This window comes from Hemiscyllium ocellatum, chromosome 5, assembly GCF_020745735.1.
Source record: "Hemiscyllium ocellatum isolate sHemOce1 chromosome 5, sHemOce1.pat.X.cur, whole genome shotgun sequence".
Classification (NCBI taxonomy): domain Eukaryota; kingdom Metazoa; phylum Chordata; class Chondrichthyes; order Orectolobiformes; family Hemiscylliidae; genus Hemiscyllium; species Hemiscyllium ocellatum.
This window is the reverse complement of record NC_083405.1, coordinates 15,838,058-15,861,408: the sequence shown is the minus strand read 5'-3', so window position 1 is coordinate 15,861,408 and position 23,351 is coordinate 15,838,058. Positions and strand designations below refer to the sequence as shown.

The 23,351-nt window shown below is 41.1% G+C and overlaps 1 protein-coding gene across 1 annotated transcript in view; it reads left to right on the top strand.

Moving 5' to 3' along the window:
* Nucleotides 1–23,351, top strand: part of fbxl7 (F-box and leucine-rich repeat protein 7) — a 351,149-nt gene that overhangs the window by 158,716 nt on the left and 169,082 nt on the right. The window lies entirely within an intron of this gene.

Below are 23,351 nucleotides of genomic sequence, written 5' to 3'. Positions count from 1 at the left end.
TCCTTCTATCTCTGCTGCTGCCCCTACCTCCCACCAAGGCTCATGCAACACTTGCTGGCCCCTCAGCCTCCCACACAATTAACCCCTCAGCCTCCTCATTTATTAGGAGCATCTCACCACCTTTCCCCCATATGCACCAACACTAACAGCTGTGTCACCCACTGTCATCTCACTCAGTTCCCCATTTATTTTATTACAATAGATGATAGCCCATAATAAGGTGGAAGAGCCTGTATGGATTAGGGGAGGGTGTGTCTACAACGTCTGTGTCCCCACCTCCTATGAGGACAGAATCCTGGCTCTCTGCAAAACAAGACCAAGAGTGCTCCTGCAGGGATGTGAGACGTATATGTCTTGCCAAATGTGTATATTCCACTCCATATGCCACCGAAACTCTCCCATTAACCCTATTATGACTTCCAATCATCAACCACAAATTCCAATCACTGCCCACGATGCCTTCTCTCTCTTTTGTCTTGCAGGTTCTGCAAGCCTCCCTGTATGTATGGAGAAGTGGCTGGCTGCGGAGGAACCACCCTCCTGGACCTCTGAGGATAAGCATGCCAAGACCTCAGAGGAAGCAAGGCTGCCTCCTGCCTCCCCAACAAGCCTGATTCTGACAGCTCAGTGGGGGACTGCAGGCATTGAAAGTGTGGGTTCACAATTTGGTGAGCCTTTGACTGTGATAACTCTAACTGGCTAAAGAAGAAACGGTCCAGACTGCTGGCACTCAGAGGACTTCTTTAGACAAGCCACCTACTCATCTCCGTTAGCAACCTGAGATACATCTCATTAGGCCCTGGGATTTATGCACTTTTCTCTGCCCACAGAAACATTAACTTTTGTATGTCCAAGAACCCACTATCCAGCTGAAATGCCCGGCTTCAATGTCTTTCTTCTTTGTGAATGCACATAAGAAATATTAGTTTAAGTCTACATCCATGTCCTCTGGTTCCATACACAAGTTGCCCCTTTTGTCTCTAATAGGTCCCCACTCTTTCCTGGTAATCCTTTCATTCTTAATATGCTTATAAAATGCCTTGGGGTTTCCCTTAATGTTGTTTGCCAAAGATAGTTCAAGGTCCCTCTTTGGTCTCTCAATTTCTTTTTTAGCAGCTTTCCACGCTCTCTATACTTTTTAAAGGCCCGCCATGTTTTTAATGCACTTGTACCTAACACATGCTTCCCTTTTGGTCTTTATCTAATTCTCGATATCCCTTGACATCGAAGGTTCCCTGGACTTGCTACCCTTGTTCTTCACTGTTGGCGAGCATGCTGGCCCTGAATTATCACACTTTTGAAAGGCTCCCACTTTCCAAGTGTAAACCTAACCGCAAATAGCTGCTCCCAGCCTATGTTTGCAAGATCCTGTCTAATGATATTGAAATTGACCTTCATATAATTTAGGCACAGCTTCTGTGCTATCCTTATCCCTTTGCGTAATGGCTTTGGAACTTAAGAGTTACGATCACTATTCCCAAAATGCTTGCCCACTGAAACTTGAACCATTTTAACTGGTTTCATTCCCTAGGATTAGATCCAGCACTGTCAGGACAGAAAGCTCATCCTGGATGTACTTTAAAAATCCCACCCCATCTAATCCTTTCACACTAAAGCAATCCCAGTTCGTGTTGGCAAAGTTGACATCTCTTACAGCTATAACTCTATTCTTCTCATATCTTATGTGAGCCTGAACCTGAATGGTACCAGCTTGCACGATATCAAGTCTGGATCTCACGTCTGAAAAGCAACCAACGCTGGAGCTTGCAGTGGGTCAGGCAGCATCCATGGAGACAGAGCAAATTAACATCTTGAGTCGGGATGACTCTTCATCAGAGTTCTGAGGAAGGGTCGTCTTGACTTGAAACGTTAGCTTGCTGTCTCTCCATGGCTGCTGTCTGACCTGCTGTGATCTCCAGCGTTGTTTTTTTTCCAGTACCGATTCCAGCATTTGCAATTATTTGCCCCTGAGTCTCATGACTCAGTCTGCAATTCCACTGCAGCCTTAGGGCATTGGATACCTACTGCTTGTGGTACAAGCTGAGATATCAGTGGTTATATCACCTAGTATGATGACCCAAAAGTGTACTTATGGGGCTGAATACTACTTCTGTATGTAAAATGTTGGGAACAGTGCTGTGCAATGACTCATGGCAAATTGGAGCCAGATTCCTCCACGCTCTTTGACAATGACAGCACACTTTCTGGCTAGCCTATAAGCATATTAATTATTTTATAATATGTGCTAATTAGTCTTTTTCCCCATGCTGTCCCAGTAATGCCTCCACTGAAATTTCCTGCATTAGAATTCACATGCAACCTCACCCACTAGGGAAGTTGCCACTGCAGAATCCTTTCTTCCTGGTCTGGCCGCAGTTAATTTGTGACTGGTGACTCACTGCATGCAGATTTAGTCTTTATAATATCTGTAAAGTTTGCAGATTGCCGGTAATTAAACTGTTGTCTGCAAACCTTAAGCTGACTGGCATTGTATGTTTCTTCTTCAAAAACTTAATGTTTGCCTTCAGCCAGCCACAGCACAGGGCAGACAGCACTTCTTGGGTATCTGAAAGTATACAAGTTCAAAGGGCAAGCTTGTGCTGAAGAGAAGTGTACATAGGGTGAAAGAAGAAATGGATGATGAAGCCATCTGCACATTATAATTCTTAAAGATTGTGGGGAGGGTGAGGTGGGAAGCGAGATGGTATGTTAGGCAAGAACATGAGCCATTTCAACCTGGTCACTAGTCATGGCCTCAGTGATGGCAATTCTCGTACTGGCTTAGCATCATTTGTCTCCTCCTTGGCAGGTGTAGCCATGCATGCTCTGCTGGCTACCTTCTGTTATTGCTGCTGATTATGGGCTACCTTCTCCTGAAAAAGACCAGAGAGGTTTGTTAGTGAATGTGGTTTTTTTTGCTAAGTCTGCCATAATTGAATAGGTGTCTCTTCACAAACAGTGAGATGCAAGTGTTTGGCTTGGAACAGTGCAAAGTGTGTGAACGTGAGATAAGGCTAAGAATATCTGCCATGATGTGGAAGAGTTGGTGTTGGACTGGGGTGGACAAAATTACCCCGGTCCAAGACAGCTACCTGATTATGGAGCAGTGCTCCGAAAGCTAGTGCTTCCAAATAAACCTGTTGAACTATAACCTGGTGTTGTGTGATTTTTAACTGAGAATATCAGCAACTCTTCTGACTCTTCAGTTTCAAAATTTCCAATTTGCACCAACAGCCACCACCTCTTCAAGATGGCCATGCAGTCCCTTTATATATTCATCCCCCATCAGGATGGTTTCTGGGCCCTCCACTTCTTCTTGGAAAGAAGGTCTGAAGCACCTCCAACTCCATTAATGGTTGGCACTGTAACATTGGTTGATTTATCCTAACCAAAACCATGATTCACTTTGCAGTCCCCCTGGATTCTGTAATACCTGCAAGCTTTCACTTTCTTTGTCAGATTTCCTCTTTCAAGTAAGTGATCTACATGGCGTGATGGAATTCTGTCACAAATCTTCACTAGATATCTGAATATACTTAGTATCTTTGCAACAATTCCAATCCCATGTTTCTCATTTTCACCTCAGCAGCTTTTCACTGTGATCTTCTGACCAGCATTGTCCTCTCCACATTTCAAGAAACGGGGACGACATTACCTGCATTTTGTTTTGCATTTGTCTTTGGACTTAAAAAAAATTAGAAACCTTGCCCTAGGAATACAGTTAAACTAATACATAAAGTGGACAACCTGTTATAAATTGATGAATCATTCTGTAACAGAACAGCAAATTGTTGAGCCTTGATCAAAGAAAATCACATAAATTATTCCTTAGCTTGTTACCTCGCAAATACCTCTGCCAAGACCTTTTAACAACTTGTAAACTCGTTTCAGCAGCACAGATTAATGCTGGGGGATATGGTAATATTAGATTGTAGTTTATTCCATTCTTGCTCAAAAATATTTCAAACTCTTCAGATGTCATCTGTGGGCCATTACCTGACTCCAAGGTCTCTGGTAACCCATAAATTGCAAACAAACTTCTTGAAACCAAAGTGGTATCGGGCACAGACTCAATAAGTATCCATTTTTAAAATGGATTTCAAGCAAAACAGGTCACACGCACATCCAGTTCCATTTCAAAGGAATTGATGAACATTTGATCCCACCGTCTTCCCATTATGTTTAATCATGGGCGGCACGGTGGCACAGTGGTTAGCACTGCTGCCTCACAGCGCTTGTAGACCCGGGTTCAATTCCCGACTCAGGCGACTGACTGTGTGGAGTTTGCACGTTCTCCCCGTGTCTGCGTGGGTTTCCTCCGGGTGCTCCGGTTTCCTCCCACAGTCCAAAGATGTGCGGGTCAGGTGAATTGGCTAAGCTAAATTGCCCGTAGTGTTAGGTAAGGGGTAAATGTAGGGGTACGGGTGGGTTTCGCTTCGGCGGGTCGGTGTGGACTTGTTGGGCCGAAGGGCCTGTTTCCACACTGTAAGTCTAAGTCTAAGTCTAATCTAATCATTAAATGAAAGGAACCTTGGTTGAATCATTCTGAGACACAATTTATAATTTTTTTGCAAACTCATTGATGGCTCTTATCCATCTTTGAGTATGAAAATAGGTTTTTGCTGTTACTCTCGTACAGGCAAGCTCTGTGCAGATATCTTAATCAACCTTTAGATATGTTATGACAGATTTCTGGGACAGGTAGGACTTGAAACTAAACCTTTTGACCCTGAGGTAGGGAAACTATAACTGCACCACAAGGACCCTGACTGTACTTGTGTGTGTTGAAATGCCTTAAATAATCTCTAAATGCTCAGTTCATTTCTATGTGTGAAATACTCCTGCAGTTTCTTGTCATCATATTCTTTAGGCTAATCATTTATAGCACACTTGAGGACTTCACTGAGCATCAAATCATTGCAAGTTTCTTCACTAATTTCACTGGCCGACAGTGCCATGTAATTTGTATTTGTAAAATGTCTCACAGGAAACTCTGGTTAAAAAACTTCACAGCCATGAAGTAACAGTAGTGCTTTTTTAATTTTAATGCCATACACTTGGAGTGGATCTTACAATATTCAGCTTTCTCTGTCTTTTGCCAATGAGAAAGTTATCTAAGAAGCAGTGCACTCCTTTCATCTCACTCACCATCTTTGCATATTTGAATCTTGTGCCGTTCCTTGCTCATGTCAGCTAATTCTAATTGACACAGGCATTTGATGAATCTATCTCACTGAACAATTTTTCCATTGCAATAATTAGAAAACAAATCTTTACTTACAGGTAAGTATAATTCACATTATTTAACATTTGCTTAGTATCTCCACAAATCCAACCAAACTCATTTCCATTTGAACCACCACAGTTGGTGAGGCCCATTCACAGCTCTTCACCATCTTTAAATATCTCTGTTCTATCAAATTTATTTAGTTCTTCTTTTATTTGTGAATGGATAGCATCTGCCTAGACTTGCAATGACGTGCCTGTGTTTTTCTCTTGACTTTGGTCTTCAGAGCCATAATTTTAACATTTGGGCTTCTTGATCGAAGACCAGTTTGTCCTCTTTTCACAGTTCCTCATTATCAGTCGTGGTCTTAGTAATTCCTACTGTGCAAAATATAGCCCAATTTAACCATCTTTTCTTAAACCAATTCCTTCCTTTGTTCCCTGCTGCTACTATCAAGGAAAGAAACAGGATGCATCGTCATATTCCAATCTAAAACTAAATTCGCATAAGACTGGTATATTGTTGATGGAATAACATCAGTTTAGTGCCAATTTTGATATTGGAGATTACAAATCAGGGATTACCTTTATGCTCCAGAGTCTTCAGATGCTGCTGCAGCTGTAACCATGGTGAAAATATGTTGAAAATCTCTGGCTTTTAGTTTTATTGTGGCTACTGGAATTTTATCTTCAGTCCCATTGCCATCATTTTTCATGCACTGTTTCTGATGTTGAGTAAAACTCTTAATGCTCCTAATTGATAACATTAAACTATCTATCATATGTCTATTTGAGGGTTTCTGGGTTTCTGAACCAGCTTCAGATCTGGCATGACCTCAGCCTAGTGTATGAGTGAAATGTGGATCTTTGCCATGACATGGAGCAATATTGTTTTCTGTACTCTGCATGCTAACTGGCACAGGCATAACACTAAAACTTTGGACATTTAAGTAGCTAGATTTTAGATTTTATTGTCATGTGTACTCAAGTGCAGAAGTACAGGTGTATAGTGAAAAGTGGTAATGTCACCACATATGCAGCCATCTTAGGTATCAAGGTACCCAGGTACAAAAACATTTAGGTACAAAGTAGAAAGAGAAACAAGAGTTAAAAAGTTAAGCATGACTTCATGAAATAATAGAAAAATAAAGAAATAGGTAATAGTTTACATTCAAGTCTTTCATAGTTTAAACTAGGAAAATAAAGGAATAAGTTAAAAGTTCAACAGTCTTTGAAGAGTCCTCTGTTTACTTGCTCCGCTGTCTGTTCTCGGCATCACCACCACAGATATTATCGCTGCTGCTGGAACTGCTGTCACTCCATTTCCCCTGGAGTCTCGCGTACATGCCCAGACAGGATCCACTCGCACAGCGAGCTGAGACACTACCATGAGCCACTCACAGACCAACTAACATACTGCTGAGAGAAAGTGAGGACTGCAGATGCTGGAGATCAGAGCTTAAAAATGTATTGCTGGAAAAGCGCAGGATTCCTGAAGAAGGGCTTATGTCCAAAACGTTGATTCTCCTGCTTCTTTGATGCTGCCTGACCTGCTGCGCTTTTCCAGCAACACATTTTTAAATACTGCTGAGAGACCAGACCTGGACCTATCACAAGTCACTGAGAGACCAGGCCAGGACTTGGCATGAGCAACCAAGAGGTCAGGCTGACAGCTGCCCAGAAACCAGGCCAGGACCCACCGTGAGTCATTGGGAGACCAGGCTAAAACCATTCGAGAGACCAAAGTGTGGAGAAGAGAAAAAAAGAGAAGGAATCAGGAGGAGCAGAGGAGCTCTGGTTGGAACATCCTACTCCACCACCACCTTGACTGGAAGCTGGTAACAAGCCCAGATTTAATTCCTGGCTCAGTTGCCCAAAAGCAGGAAAAGTGCTGGATATGCAAACCTGACCTTTAAAAATAGCTCCTGCAGTCCACATTTACAATGGGAGGCAGGGTGGAGAGTGATGTCCAATGGGTTGATTCAGAAGGTGGTGAGAACGGAGGAGACTGCCAGTTCCTAACGTGGGCTGGACTGAAAGTCAGAACTGTCTCTAAAAATATAAAATACATATCATAAAATACAGAATGAAATATAAACCATTCCTCCAACCTCTCCCCTCACTAACTCCACCCCCTTACCTCCCCACAGTCCCCATATTGCATGCATGCCAGCCTGCTCCCCATGTCTCTTCTTATGCCAATGACTACGCTTCACCTCACACTCCAATTTACATAATCTCCACAAAGACTATGCAAACAGGAGGAAAACAAGTTCTACCACTTAAAGTTCTATACTGCAAATACATTTTATTAAGAAAAGCATCCTTATTCATAAAAATACGCTTTGATAGCCCTTAGCAGGTTTGGTTGTTCTTGATAGTATTTGAATAGTTTGACACTTCTGAAATGTTGTCGATGGGTTCACAGGGACTTTATGAAATATCAGGGATGGTTCTCTACTGTTCATAGTCTTAAATGGTATCTGACTCCACGCACACATACACACACCCCTTTGAGTGATCCAGCTGTAAAATCTATAATGGAACATTAAAGGAAAGCTTTTAATATCCTTCAAATGGCAACTAGTTCAAACAGTATGCATTATTTATTGTGTCTTATACATAATATTTTATCTAAAAATACAACTAATGGTTGTGAATAATTCTGAAGATTCCCTATAGTGTGGAAACAGGCCCTTCAGCCCAACAAGTCCACACCGACCCTCCGAAGAGCAACACACCCAGACCCATTCCTCTACATTTACCCCTGCACCTAACACATACGGGCAATTTAGCACGGCCAATTCACCTAACCTGCACATCTTTGGACTGTGGGAGGAAACCGGAGCACCCAGAGGAAACCCACGCAGACACGGGGAGAACGTGCAAACTCCACACTGTCAGTCGCCTGAGGTGGGAATTGAACCTGGATCTCTGGCGCTGTGAGGCAGCAGTGCTAACCACTGGCGGACCCCTGCTCCTGTTGTCCCACTAATTCTGGTGATGTGAGCACCAGAAGCTGAATGCAACTGACCAGTGACATGATCAGAGCCCAAGTGACTGGGGATTTTTTTTTTACTTAGACAGGGAATGTGGGCTTCACTGGAGCATTCATTTGTTGCGAATCCCTAATCACTTTTTAGAAGATGGTGGTAAGCTGCCCTCTTGAACTGCTCAATCCATTTGGTATAGGTATATCCGCAGTATGTTAGGGAAGAGGTTTTGACTCAGCAGCTATGAAGGGACGGAAATATTTTCCGAGTCAGGATGATAACTGGCTTGGAAAAGAATCTTTACATGGTGGTGGTGTTCCCGTGGATCTGTTGCTATCACTGTCTGCCTCTCATTTAGATAGTGTAAGAGCCTTGCTGGCTGGCTGAAACATGTTTTGTATGTGGCATTTTGACACAATTTTCCCTCTGTCGTCTTCAGAAAGTCGGAATTTTGCTTCTTATCATTCCTGCATCTCAAGAGATTTGCTTTCCTGCTTCTTTCCCACAATGTGCAAGCTGGCCCATTTTTTTCTTTTCAATGTTAGTGCTGATAGGAGTTTGAGATTGGTGAATCATTAACATCATGTTGTCTACAAGATCTATCAATAATCTTTCATCATAATATAGAAGGTGTTATGCCTTTTCCACAATTATTAACAACACCATTCCCAGTAACTAATTGCAATGATTAAATTTCACTAATGAAATATCATTTGCTCCATTATTCAAAATCTTTGAATTTGTTTTCAATGCTAATTATGCTACAGTTTCAAACATTCATTAGTAGAATCAGGATAATTTGATAACATAATTTATAGAGAAAATAAAACATATTTGCTAAGGTCTTTATCTTCTGTACATCTTGCTTGGTAAATATATCTGTGAACTTACACAACAGAAATTGGATATGGCCTTGGTGCAATCTTGGTTTAGCTAAATTAAATTTAGAAAGTTCAGAACCACATTGTGTCAATCCTGTGGAATCCAAATGCTGACAGATGACTACCCTTTCCTTTGTTGAATTCCTTTTACCCTGCTTGATGCCAAATTACAACCAGGAAGCCAAGCCCCAACTGTTGTATTTGTTGCTTTCGTATTGCATTATTAATATCACAGATTTCTGATTGTATTTTAATGTATTTGAATAAAAGGCATCATTTTACATTCAGCTGTGAGGGCTGTTAAGGTGACAGAATTTTCATGCATTCCTCTGTAAGCTACTAATATTAGTTAGCCTAAGATACATTTATGCAAAACTACTTCAGATGGATATCATGTGAGCAAACCATTTTTGAAAAGTTTTGGACAAATCTTGCCCCATTTTTTCTTAACAGCTCTGTTATCCCATTTGTGTTAGGTTACTAAATCTACCTTGGTGTCTTAGCCCTTTGAGTGAAAAACGTTTCCCTCATCTGAGTGCTAAATGAATCCCATTCATTGTAAGACTGTGTTCTCATGTGCTAGATTCCTTAGCTAGTGAAATATACCTCGGTGTTGAATTTATTGCACTCCTTCTGAATCTTCTAAATTTTATTGAGATAATCTCTCACCCTTCTAAACTCTAAAGAATATAGATCCAGTTTATTCAGACTCTAATTATAGAACAGAAAGCAAAAATGCTGAAGGGTCAGGCAGCTAATGTTTTGGGTCTAGATGATTCTTCATCAGCTCTGATGAAGAGTTACCTAGATTCAAAAAGTTAGCTTGCTGTCACTCCATGGGCACCACCTGACCCACTGATCTCCAGCATTTTTATTTTCAGTTCAGATATCAGCATCTGCGTTAATTTGCTCTTCTTCTTTGAGGATAACCCTTTTGTCCAAAGGACTAATCTAGTGAAACTTTGCAGTCGTGCATCCAGTGCAAGTTTATTTTTCCTTAAATATAGAGACCAAAAATTCTGACAGTATTCCACAAAGCCCTGGACATTTGGAGCATGACATCTTTATTCCTTGCACCTTGCAATAATAGTCACAGCCCCTTCCCCTTCCTAACTGCCTGCTATATCTGCATATGACTTCTGATTCCCTTATCTGTGCACACTGAAGTCTCTCTGAATATTAATGTTTACAAGTTTTTATACTGTATGAGAAGAAAGGACTAATGAGTGCAAGATGAAAAGCTTTAACAAAATGTCTTTTTTTCAGAAAAAGTCTAATATTCTTTCCTTTTCTTCCCAGCAAACTGAATAACTTCATTCAGACCCTCTTGTTGCCCACTCATTTAACCTCTCCTATGTCTCCTTGAGGCCCAGTAGTTACTCCCTCTTTTTCCCAAATATACATTGCATATCTTTCCCCTAATCTCCCTTTAATTTTCTTCTTGGTCCATTGATTTTTTTTCTAAAAGCTTTACTTGTTTGTGCTGCACTTAATTATATGCTTATATTGCATGTCTGTCTTAATGTTTTTGAATGATGTCTGTTTATTTTTAACAGATGTTTTCTTGAGTATTGCTTCCCAGTCTACATTACTAAACCTTGCTGTCATATCCCCTAAGTTTGCATACCAAAAATTCTTCACTGGGGTCTGCTTACATCAATCAGATTAAAGCTTTTTGGTTCCTCAATTGCACAGATGATATCTGGGTCTTTTACCTGATCCAAGTTGGCATGATATTCAAGCAGCAGTAGCTCATCACACAATTTGTAAGTATGTCACTGCATCAGCATATTAATTATGGGAGGACTTCAATACTCAGCGCACTGATACATTTCAGTATGTAGATATGATCACACAAGGGACTGGCCCAATTGCCTGTATTGTACAGGCAACTACCCTGCAAGGGTGGAATATTTATCAAAGGTATAATCATCATAGAATGAACAGGAAATCAATCATGCTGAAACAAAATTTTAAAATGCTATAAACTTCAGAATGAGCAATGAATTTGATGTTTGCTTTATCTTTAATTCTTTTCACATTTGATAACAGTTTCTAAATGACTTATTTTCAGTTTCAATTTTCTGTACAGCAAGGTGGCAATGTTAGCACTGCTGCCTCTCTGCATCAGGGAACCGGGTTCAATTTCAGCCTGGAGTTACTGTCTGTGTGGAATTTACACATTCTCTCTATGTCTGTGTTGTTTTTCCGCTGAGTGCTCTGGTTTCCTCCCAGTCCTGTGATGTGCAGGTTTGGCCAGGGTTAAATGCAGGTTACAGGGATAGAGCAGGGAGGTAGGTCTGGGTGAGTTATTCTTCAGAGGGTTGTTGCAGACTCAATGAGCCAAATGCTCTTTGTACTGTAAGAATTCTATGATTCTACAATTAATACCAAACAACATCATCATAATTCCAGTAGTTTCAAGGATCTTCAACGTTGATGCTTTTATTAATGTTGTAACTGACATTGGTCTATTTATCCCTTTACCTTTAGATTCCTTTACTTAATCTCTGACAGTTAATTATAGCTGGCGCCTTTCAGTTAATCACCTGAGTAATTCAATACGATTTTTTAAAAAACAAATCTATTTAGGGTCAGCTTCAAAAGGTAGTTCCTTACCAGCCAATCAGATCACTGCTTTCTTTATTTAAACTGGAGATGTCACTCCAGTTTTCTTTTCTAGTTTAGTTGAGAGCTGAATGACCTTGTCCCAGGATTGCTGACTCCACTCCCTAGTACCGCAATCCTGAATTTAAGTGAGAGTACTGACCATTCTGAGTACCTTTCTGAACAGTACTGATTTGTTGCCAGTGAGTATGTGTTCTTAAACAAAAACAGAAATTGCTGGTTAGTTTCAGATCGCCAGCATCTACAATGCTTTGTTTTATAACCGTATGTATTCTTGCCAACTGAAACTTTTAATGGGTTTGTTGCTATTCAGTGAGCATTCAAATCTTCACAGGATACCAGTGGTCCTCGAAGAAACGTACTTCTTTCAGGGAGTATTCTTCCAGGAATCCTTTGACTCTGGAAAAGTCCTGGAGAATTGGAAAACCGCCTGCATAATACCTTTATTTAAAATGGGAATGATATAAAAAACAAGTTAGCTTAAAGTCTGTTATTGGGGAAATGTTAGCGTTTATTGTAAAGCATGTAACAGCAGAGCATTTGGAAATACATAACATGATTAAATATAGTCAGCATTGCTTCATGAAGAAGAAATCATGCCTGAGCAATTTACTAGGATTCTTTGGAGGTGGTATCAAGCATGCTAGATAAAGGAGAATCAATGGATGCAATTTATTTAGATTTTTAGAGGATCTTTGATAAAGGTACCATGGGTTAAAACTACTTGCTATGATGAGAGTGCACGGTGATGGTGATAATATATTACCATGGATAGAGGTTTGGCTAACCAGTAGAAGACAGAGTTGGAATAAGGGGGGCATTTTCAGGATGTCAGCCTGTAACTATCGATCAGTGCTGGATTATTTGCAATATACATTTATTACTTTGATGAGAGAAATGAATAGGTGTGTTTGCAGATAGCATAAAAGCAGGTGGGAAGGCAAGGGGTGAGGATGACACAAAGACTCTGTAGAGGCATATAGCCAATATCAGTGAGTGAGCAAGAACCTGGCAGGTAATATAATGTGGGAAACCTTGAGGTTATGAACACTGACGGGAAGAATAGAAGAGCTGAATATCATCTAAATGGGGAAAGACTGCAGAAAACTGCAGCAGAGTGATTTGAGGATTTTATTGCATAAATCACAACAAGCTAATATCCAAGTTCAGCAGGTAATGAGGGAGATAAATGGAGTGTTGGCCTTTAGGAAATGGAGTATAAAAATAGATAGGTTTTGCTAAAACTGTACAAAGCACTAGTCAGACCGCAGCTGGAATATTGTGAAAAGGTTTAATCCCCTTTTCTAAGGAAAGATATACTGGCATTAGAGGCAGTTTAGGGACTTTCACTAGGTTGAACCTGGGTAGAGAGGAATTTCCTTTTATTAGAGGATGTTGAGTAGGTTACGTTTATACTGGCATTTAGAAGAATGAGAGGCAACCTTATTGAAACATATAAGATATGTAGAAGGCTTGTCAGAGTAGATGCAGATATACAATATACAATACAATTGTACAATACAGTTCAATACAACACAGGAACAGGCCCTTCATCCCACCTACCCGTTCCTCATCGTATTGAGACCTGCTACTTATTGCCCATGAGTGCCACTCTGTTCATCTCTCATTCATGTGTCTATCAAGATATGTCTGAAATGTTGCTCAGGTGCCTGCTTCCACCGCCTCCAATGACTGTGTTCCAGGCACCCACCTCCCTCTGTAAAAAAAAGTTTCTTGTACTTCTCTCCTAAACTTTACCTCTCTAACCTTGTGCCCTGCTACAGTTGACCTCTCCACCCTGGGATAAAGTCTCCAACTGTCCACACTATCTCCACCTCTCATAATTCTGTAGACCTCTATTAGGTTACCCCTCAACCTCCATCTTTCCAGTGAAAATAATCTGAATCTATCCGACCTCTCCTCGTAACTAAAACTCTCTATACCAGGCAACCTCTTGGCAAGCCATCTCTGCACCCTCTTCAAAGCATCCACGGCTTTCTGGTAATGTGGCAACCAGAACTGCATGTAATACTCCAAATGTGGCCAAACTAAAGTTTTGTCTGGCTGTAACATAACTTGCCAACTTTTATATTTGATACTCTGTTTGATGAAGGCAAGCGTGCTGTGTGCCTTCTTAACCACCTTATCCACCTGTATTGTCACTTTTAGGGAACTGTACGCCCAGATCCCTCTATATGTCAATGCTCATAAAGGTTCTGCCATTTATTGTATAATTCACACCTGAGTCTGATTTTCCAACATGCATCACCTCCCATTTGTCTGGATTAAACTCTATTGGCCATTTCTCTTGCCCAAATCAGCAATCTATCTATGTTCTGCTCTATCCTTTGATAATCCTCTTCACTGTCTGTAACTCTGCCAATTTTGTGTCATCTACAAACTTACTAGCCAGACCATATGCATTTTCTTCCAAATCATTTATATACATTACATGCTACAAAACTCCCAGCATTGATCTCTGCAGAACGCAATGAGTTACTGATCTCCATTCCAAAAAGCACCTTTCCACTATTACTCTTTGACCTCTATGACCAAGCCAGTTTTGTAATCATCCAACCAGCTCATGCTGGATCCCATGAGACTGTACCTACTATATCAGCCTGCCATGACGTACCTTATCAAATGTCTTACCAAGGTTCATGTGGACAACATCCACTCACCAGTTATGCCTGTCACCAGCTCAAAAAGCTCATTCAAATTGGTGAGACATACCTTCCTGCACAAACCTGTGAGGCAATTACTAACAAGTCCTTTCATTTCCAGATGCGAATGAATTCTGTCTCTCATTATCTTCTTCATGAGCTTTCCCACCACTGTCAGCAGGCTCACCAGACTGTAATGACCTAGATCATCTCGGTTTCTACTTCGTAAACAAAGGAACAACATTGGCCGTTCTCCAGTCCTTTGGGACCTAGCCTGAAGCCAAACAGTGTGTAAATGTATCTGTTAAGACCCCAGCTGTTTCCTCTCTCGCCTCCCACAGCATCCTGGGATAAATCCTGTTTGGCCCAGGGGACTTGTCTCCTGAATGTATTTCAAGACCCCCAACACTTCCTCCTTCATTATGTTGACCTGCCTGAGAGTATTCACATATCTTTCCCAAACCTCCACATTCCTCTCTTTCCTGAGTGCGAATGTAAAGAACTCATTAAGGATCTCACCCATTTCTTCTGGCTCCACACATAACCTCTCTCCTTTGTCCTTGAGTCAGCCTAATCTTTCCTTAACTATCCTTTTGCTCCTAATATGTATTTAACATACCTTTAGATACGCCTTAACCCTGCTGGCCAAGGACATTTAGCTCTCCTAACTCCCCATTTGAGGTCCTTCCTATTTTCTCTATATTCTTTAAGGTCTTCATTTGTTTTTGTTGCCTAGACTTTAGCTTTGCTTCGTTTTGTTTTGATTAAGCTGATAATCTCTCCTGTGATCCACGGTTCCCAAATCTTACAATTCCTGTCCTTCATCTTCACAGAATCATGCCTGTCCTGTACTCTAATCGATTAGTCTTTAAAAGATTTGTATGTGTCAGATTTAGACCCTCAAACAGCTGCACATAATCCACATTCTCCAATTCCTGCTTAATTCCGTTGCAGTCAGCCTTAACCCCAGTTTAACACCTTCATTTGAGGTCCACTCTTGTCCTCAGAAAACATATGGAATCATGGTCACTATCCCAAAATGCTTCCCCCAGTGAAACTTTGATCACCTGGCCAGGCTCATTTCCCAATACCAGATCTAGTATGTCCCCCTCCATCGTTGGACTATCCACAAACTGTTTCAAAGAACTCTCCTGGACACACTGAGCAAGTTGCTCCCTATCCAAAACCCTAGCCTTAAGGGAAAGTTAAAATCACTCATCACAACAACCCTATTATTTTCACATCTTTCCAGAATCTGACTACATATCTCTGCTTCTATCTCCTGCGAGCAGGTGAGAGGTCTGTAGTACAATCCCAGCATTATGATTGCACCCTCCTATTCCTGAGCTCTACCCATAATGCCTCGTTCCAAGATCCCTCCAGGATATCCCTCCCTCAACACAACTGCGATATAGTCCTGGACCAACTCCTCCATCTCTTTTGCTTCCTCCACTGTCTCATCTAAAACATTGATATCCAGGAACATAAAGCTGCCAGTTCGGTCTCTGTTTCAACCATGTCTTTGTTCTAAGGTTCTAAGTTCATCCATTTTACCTGTTCTACTAGTTGCATTGAAGCAAATACAATGAAGCCTCCAATTCTGCTGAGTTCAGCAAACTCCATGACTACCCTTCCTCTTTGATATATTTGCCTTAGACTTAAACTCTTCCCTGGTCTCTACACTTACTGACCTGCTGTTCCAGTTCCCACTCCCCACCCCTTCACTTGGTTATTTCCACTTGTGGGAGAGCATAGGTCCAGAAGACTTGATCTCTGAATAAGGAGTAGTCCATTTAAGATCGATATGGAGAGGATAGCTTTGGCAAATAAGTTTAAGGAGAGTCCAAAGGGTTTCTACAAATGTATGAAAGACAAAAGAGTAACTAGGATGAGAATAGGGCCCCTTAAAGATTTCTGATGAAGGGCTTTTGCCTGATTTTCCTGCTGCTCGGATGCTGCCTGACCTGCTGTGCTTTTCCAGCACCACTCTAATCTTGACTCTAATCTCCAGCATCTGCAATACTCACTTTCACTCCTTAAAGATCATCTATGTGTTGAACCGCAGGTGATAGGTGCGCTACTAAATGAATATCTTGTCATTGTTTACTGTGTAGAAGAATATGGAACCTAGAGAACTCAGGGAAATAAACAGTTATATCTTGAAAAGAGTCCGTATCACAGAGGTGATGGTGCTGGAAGTCTTAAAACAAATAAAAGTAGATAAATTCCTGGAACCGGATCAGATATCCCCAAGAACTTTGTGGGAAGCGACGGAAATGATTGCTGGACTTATTGCTGAGATATTTGTATCATCAATAGCCATGTGTAAGGTGCCAGAAGGTTGAAGTTGGCTAACGTGGTGCAATTACTTAAGAAAGGTTGTAAGGAAGAGTCAGAGAACTATAGACTGGTGAACCTGATATCAGTGTTGGGCAACTTGCTGGAGAGGATTCTGAGGGACAGGATTTACATGTACTTGGAAAGGCAAGGACTAATTATGAATGTCAACACGGCTTTATGTGTGGGAAATTGTGTGTCACTAACTTGATTTGAGTATTTTGAAGAAGTAATGAGGAGGATTGATGAAGGCAGATTGGTGGACATTGTCTATATGGATTTTAGTAAGGCGTTCAACAAGGTAGACTAGTTAACAAGGTCAGATCACATGGAATACAGGGAGAGCTTTAGATGGAAAATTTGGCTCAAAGGATAGGAGACAAAGGGTGATGGTGGAGGTTTACTTTTTAGACTGAACGCCTATGACCACTGCTGCAAGGATTGGCACTGGGACCATGGCCTTTTATCATTTATATAAATGATGTGAATGTGAACATAGGAGGTATGATTAGTAAGTTTGCAGATGACACCAAAATTGGAGGTGTAGTGGACTGCCAAAAAGGTTACCTCAGATTACAATGGGACCTTGACCAGATGGGCCAATGGGCTCAGAAGTGGCAGATGGAGTTTAATTTAGATAAATATGAGGAGCTATATCTTGGGCAGGCAAATGAGGGCAGGGCCTGTACACTTAATGGTAAGGTCCTGTGGAGTGGTGCTAAACAAAGAGACCTTGGAGTGCAGGTTTGTAGTTCATTGAAAGTGAAATCGTAGATAGACAGGATAGTGAAAAGCCTTTGATATGTTTGCCTTTATTGCTCAGTGCATTGAGTATACGAAATGGGAGGTCAGGTTGAGGCTGTACAGGACATTGGTTCAGCCACTTTTGGAATTGGTACAATTCCAGTCTCCCTGCTATACGAAAGATGTTGTTAAACTTGAAAGGGTTCAGAAATGATGTACAAGGATGTTGCCAGGGTTGGAGGGTTTGAGCTACAGAAAGAGACTGAATAGGCTGGAGCTGTTTTCTCTGGAGCGTTGGGGGCTAAGGGGTGACCTTATAGAAGTTTATAAACTCATGGGCAGCCTTATCCATCCAACTGCCAATCTGTCAGGCTCCATATCCTGGAGGTGAAATATCTGTTCTGCCAGACGCGGTTGGCACTCTGTCATTATGTTGCTATCTGGTTCTGAAGAAGAGTTGTTGCATTTGAAATGTAACTGTATCTCTGCCCACAGATGCTGAATTTCCCCAGTAATTTCTGTTTTTTTAACCTCCGGAGCACCACTTCATTGGTGATGATGTCTCTCCATGTGATGCCCAGAATTTTACATGGGCAGTGCTGATGAAATATATTGAACTTGTGAGACACCTTTGCTGCCCTTATCCATGTCTTCCTCGCATAGCTTGCAGTTGGTAATATTGTTCAGTCGCACAGTCATGGCAGTGTTGATGATTTTGGATACACTTTTCTTGTGGAGCCATTGGTAGACTGATGTCAATTCTCGTGTGGACATGTTGAGACTAACAATGCCCTGGCTGGTGTATCCATCAGCGTCTAGAACACCAAAATCACGGCAACTATGCAGCAATAACAACAACAACACTGCACACCACTCCCTCCAGGCAACAGAGCATTGTGGTTATCAACTACTTCACCTGACTGGGAAGGAGATTAATGAAGCGATCAACTGCAGTACAAGTTCTTCTTCTGAGTCAGACAGCAACATAATGACAAGGTGACAATTGAGACTGGCAGCACAGATATTTCACCTCCAGGGTATGCAGCCTGACAGAATAGATAAAACAGATGGTGGAAGAAGATGGAATTGACTTTGCTTCTGTTATTCAATGTCTGCTTGCCAACCAATTGACATTTTCCTCTCGTACCGTATCAATATTTTTTTTCTCTTTAAATGAGTGTTTGTTGTGAACTGTCCTGGTGAGTGCAAGGTGAAAATCTTCGGCAAAATTACATCCATTTTTCAGCAAAAGCAAGCTTGTTGATCTTCAAAATACTTAGCAATTCAAGTAAGAGTTTTGTGGAGAGAAGCAGTTTTCCAGATTCAATGCCTTTCATCAAAACCTCCACTCTGGCTGATATTCTCATGTCATATTTACAATGTTGTGTATTGAAGCCCTGGAATTAGGCTTGAATCCATGATCTTATGATTCAGAGATACTGAGTCAAGGCTAACATCTTCTCATTTTACATTGGTGTTGTATTGAGTTGGGATTCTGTGGGACCAACGTCATAAGCTGTTGATTGTACTTATCCAAACAAATCCAGTTCCTTTATTCTAACTAAAGACCTTGTGTGCCTTAGCTTGATGCTGAGATAAGAGAGAGCTAGATTTAGATGTTTGAACAAAAGAAGGCAGGTAACGGATTCATCTCTTAGAATTTAAATGAAAGGGAGAATTAGTGATGCCGAATTTTAAACAAATTGTTTTGTTTGTGTGGCACATGCAATTGGGTGAAATGTAAGACTCTAAGCAAAATATTATTTATTCATGGATCTGGTTCATGCACCTTGTGCGGTTTTTTTTCTGTGTTGGTTTTATGTGCCAACTACATTGATTATAAATGAATAATTCAAAAGGTTGTGTACTTTCTAGTACCTAACAATTTATATATTTATACTTATATTCAACCAATTAGCATCAATTCTCTGATAAACAGAGGTTGTGTTAGATGTCTGCATATTTGCAAACAGTTTTAAGAAATCTAGTATCTGAAGACCAAGGAAGAGCACTCAGGTTGGTTGAAGGCTATTAAAACTACCATTTAAAGACATGCATTTCACCAAAGAAAATCTTTTTTGTTTTTAGATTGGTGATACAAAGGTTATTTTTGTTGGCCATATGTACGTTACGTACTTATGAATCTACTTTTCAGATCATAGAATCCCTACAATGCAGATGGAGGCCATTCGGCCTATTAAGTCTGAACTGACACTCCCAGTTATCCTTGCAATCTCACATTAACCATGGTTAGTCCACCTAGCCTGCACATCCTGGACATTACAGGATAATTTAGCATGCCCAGCCCATCTAACCTGCATATTTTTGGACTGTGGAAAGAAATTGGAGCACCCTGCAGAAGCCCACACAGCAATAGGGAGAACATGCAGATGTGGTCAGTCACCCAAGGCTGGAAATGACCCTGGGTCCCTGGCACTGTGAGGCAGTAGTGTTAACCACTGCGCTACTTACCACCCATGCTACAAACATGACTCAAAAGATAAAGTAGCCAGTATGCTAAGAGCAAAATACTGTGGATGCTGGAAATTTGAAATAAAAAAGGAAATGGTGAAAAAGCTCAGGACGTCTGACAGCATCTGTGGAGAAAGAAACATGTAATATTTTAAGTCAAATGACTTCTGTTTGGGACCTCATGGTCCCCCAAACTACACAGCGCACTTCTACCTCATTTTAAAAAAAATCTCCTAAACAGTACTGCCATTGGCAGACTGACCATTTTAGACCCGTTCCTGCCCCTCTGAACTTATTTCTTCCAATCTTGATTCTATTTTCTCCCCTTGTTCAGCCTCTTGCTGCTTTTATTCATGATTCTTATGCATGAAATGTTCATAAATTTAATTCCAATTTTCATTGTACTCTTTCATTCACCTGGTTGATCTCCGACTCTTCTCTTCCCTTAATTTCCACTGTTTCCTTTCCTGGGGATAGGCTGATCAATAACAATAACTACAGCCCAATTAACTCCCATAGTTACCTCAATTATATCTCCTTTCCTTCTCCTTCCAAGGATTCCAATCCATTTTCCCAGTTTTTATGTCTCTGTCACATCTGTTGCGTGGTGACACCTCTCCTATGTCCTCCTTTATCCCCAGCCAGGATTCCTCCAGAAAGGACCCTTAACCAACCCATCTCTTGCACTTCTTGCCCTCACCCTTTCCCCTACCTTAAAATGATAGCATGGCCTTTGTTTTCATATTCCATTCCACATTTAAAAGACCATCTTCTGCCATCTCCAGCAGAACCCAACCATCCAACATATCTTCCCTTCCCCTCCCCTTCACTGTCAGCTTCTGCAGGGAACAATCTCTCCATCACAACTTGGTACACTCTTTCATTATCTTAAAATTCCTCACCTTCCCATACAATCGAAGGAGATGTGACTCTTGCCATTCACCTCTTCTGTCCTCACCATCTAAGATGAAGCTGCATTTTATGTGTACATTTTTAAATGTAGTTCACTGTATCCGTCTTTTAAAATGCTACCTCCTTTACATTGCCGAGACCAAACAGAAACAGAGTAACTGCTTTGTCGAACATCTCCACTTAGCCTGTAGGCATGACACCAACCTTCCAATTGCTTCCCATTCACTATAACATTTTGTTCCTGTGCTAACATTTCCATCCTTTGACCTCAGTGTTCTAGAAAAGCCCAATGCAAGGTGCAGGAACAACACTTTATTATTTGCTCAGACACTGTGCAGCCTCTAAGATTCAAATTTGAGTTTCCCAACTTCAAGGTATAACTTTTGTACTCTATTTTTCTTATGTCCCACTCTTCCTGATCGTGTCTTGCCTGCTTTGCTCTCAGCAGAGAAGTCCAATTTTCTTCCTTTCATAGTTGGCATTTACAATTAGTTGACATATTAATCTCTCATTCATCACCATTATGTTTATGTTTTGTGTTTTGATCTTGGTATAGTCATCATCTGCTGAAATGTGCTGCTGGAAAAGCGCAACAGGTCAGGCAGCATCCAAGGAGCAGGAGAATCGACGTTTTGGGCATGAGCCCTTCAGGAATCAATCCAGCAACAGATTTTCAGCTCTGATCTCCAGCAACCTGCTGCGCTTTTCCAGCAACACATTTTCAAGTCTGATCTCCAGCATCTGCAGTCCTCACTTCCTCCTAGAAGATTTTAACCTACTGCGAATCCTCTTGCAAGGATGCCTTCCTTGAAGAAGCTCTCTTCCTCCCTCTCTCCTCCTTGGATGCTGCCTGACCTGCCGCGTTTTCCAGCAACACATTTTCAGCTCTGATCTCGAGCATCTGCAGCCCTCACTTTCTCCATAGTCATCATCTGGTCCACTTGACGCCATGCCTCCTCCTCAGTCGCCACCATTAAAATACCATAATTTCCAGCTCTTTTCACTTCTGAAAAAGAGAGTCATCCTACATTCAAATGTTAATTCCATTTCTCCCTCTGCAGATGCTAGCAGAACTACTGAGTTTCTTCAGCACTTGCTGTTTTTATTTAATTAGAAGCCAACGTGTAATTTTTGGGAATTTTTCTGTATTGTATTTAGTTTATACTAATAGTTGCTGCAACATCATAATATAAAAGGAAACTTGCATAAATATTGCTTGATATTATATCCACGAAATACAGAAGAAGTGTACTTTCAATTTCAAAGAGTCATAGAGATCTACAGCACCAGAACAAGGCCCTTCAGCCCATTGTGTTTTTGCTGGTCAAAAACAACCACCTAACTATTCAAATCTAATTTTCCAACATTTGGCACGTAGTTTTGCATGCCTTGGCATTTGTAAGTGCAGATCTAAATGCTACTTAAGTGTAATGAGGGTTTCTGCCTCTACTAACCTAACAGGCAATGACTTCCAGATTCCTGTCACCCTCTGCATTAAAAGCTTTTTCCTCACATCTTCTTTAAACTTTCTCCCCCTTTACCTAAATCTACACCACTTGGTCATGATCCTTCCATCAAGGAGAAAAGTGTCTTCCTATCTACTCTGTCTATGCCCCTCATAATTTTATACAGCTCACCCATGTTCCTTCACAATCTTTTCAGCTGGAGAAAAGCAATCCCTGTTTGTTCAATCTTTCTTCATAAGTGAAACTCCCTAGCCCAGGCAATGTTTTTACAAATCTGTTCTGCACTCTCTGCAGTGCTATCACATCCATCCCGTAATGTGGGCTGCAGTACTGCACAAAAAAAAATTGGATATAAATCTCTGTACTTTTTCGTGCAGTTCCGTCATAATTTCCCTTAAACTCTATGTCTCAGCTAATCAAGGCAAGTATACCATATGCCTTCTTAACCACTTTATCCACCTGTCCAGATACTTTAAGGGACTAGTGTGTGTATGCACACAAGGTCCCTGTAATCCTTGGTAGTTCCCAGCATTCTATCGTTCATCACGTATGCTGTCACCTTGTTTGTCCTGCCCAAGTGCATCACCTCACATTTATCCAAATTGAATTCCATTTGCCACTGATCAGCCCATTTATATCAAACTAAGGCTATCTTCCTCGCTATTTGTCCCTTAGGTCTCTTTTAAATCTTTCTCCACTCACCTTAAACCTATGCCCTCTAGTTTTGAACATTCACACCCCAGGCTATTCACCCTATCCATGCCCCTCTTAATAAACCTCTGTATGGTCACCCTTCAGGCTCTGACGCTCCAGGGAAAACAGACCCAAACTATTCAGCCTCTCCTTATAGGTTAAACCTTTCAATGCTGGCAACATTCTTGTAAATCTTTTCTGAACCCTTTCAAGTTTCATATCATTCCAGAGACCAGAATTGCACACAATATTCCAAAAGTGGCCTAACCAATGTGCTGTACAGCTGCAACATGATCTCCTAATTCCTATACTCAATGCACTCACCAATAAATGTAA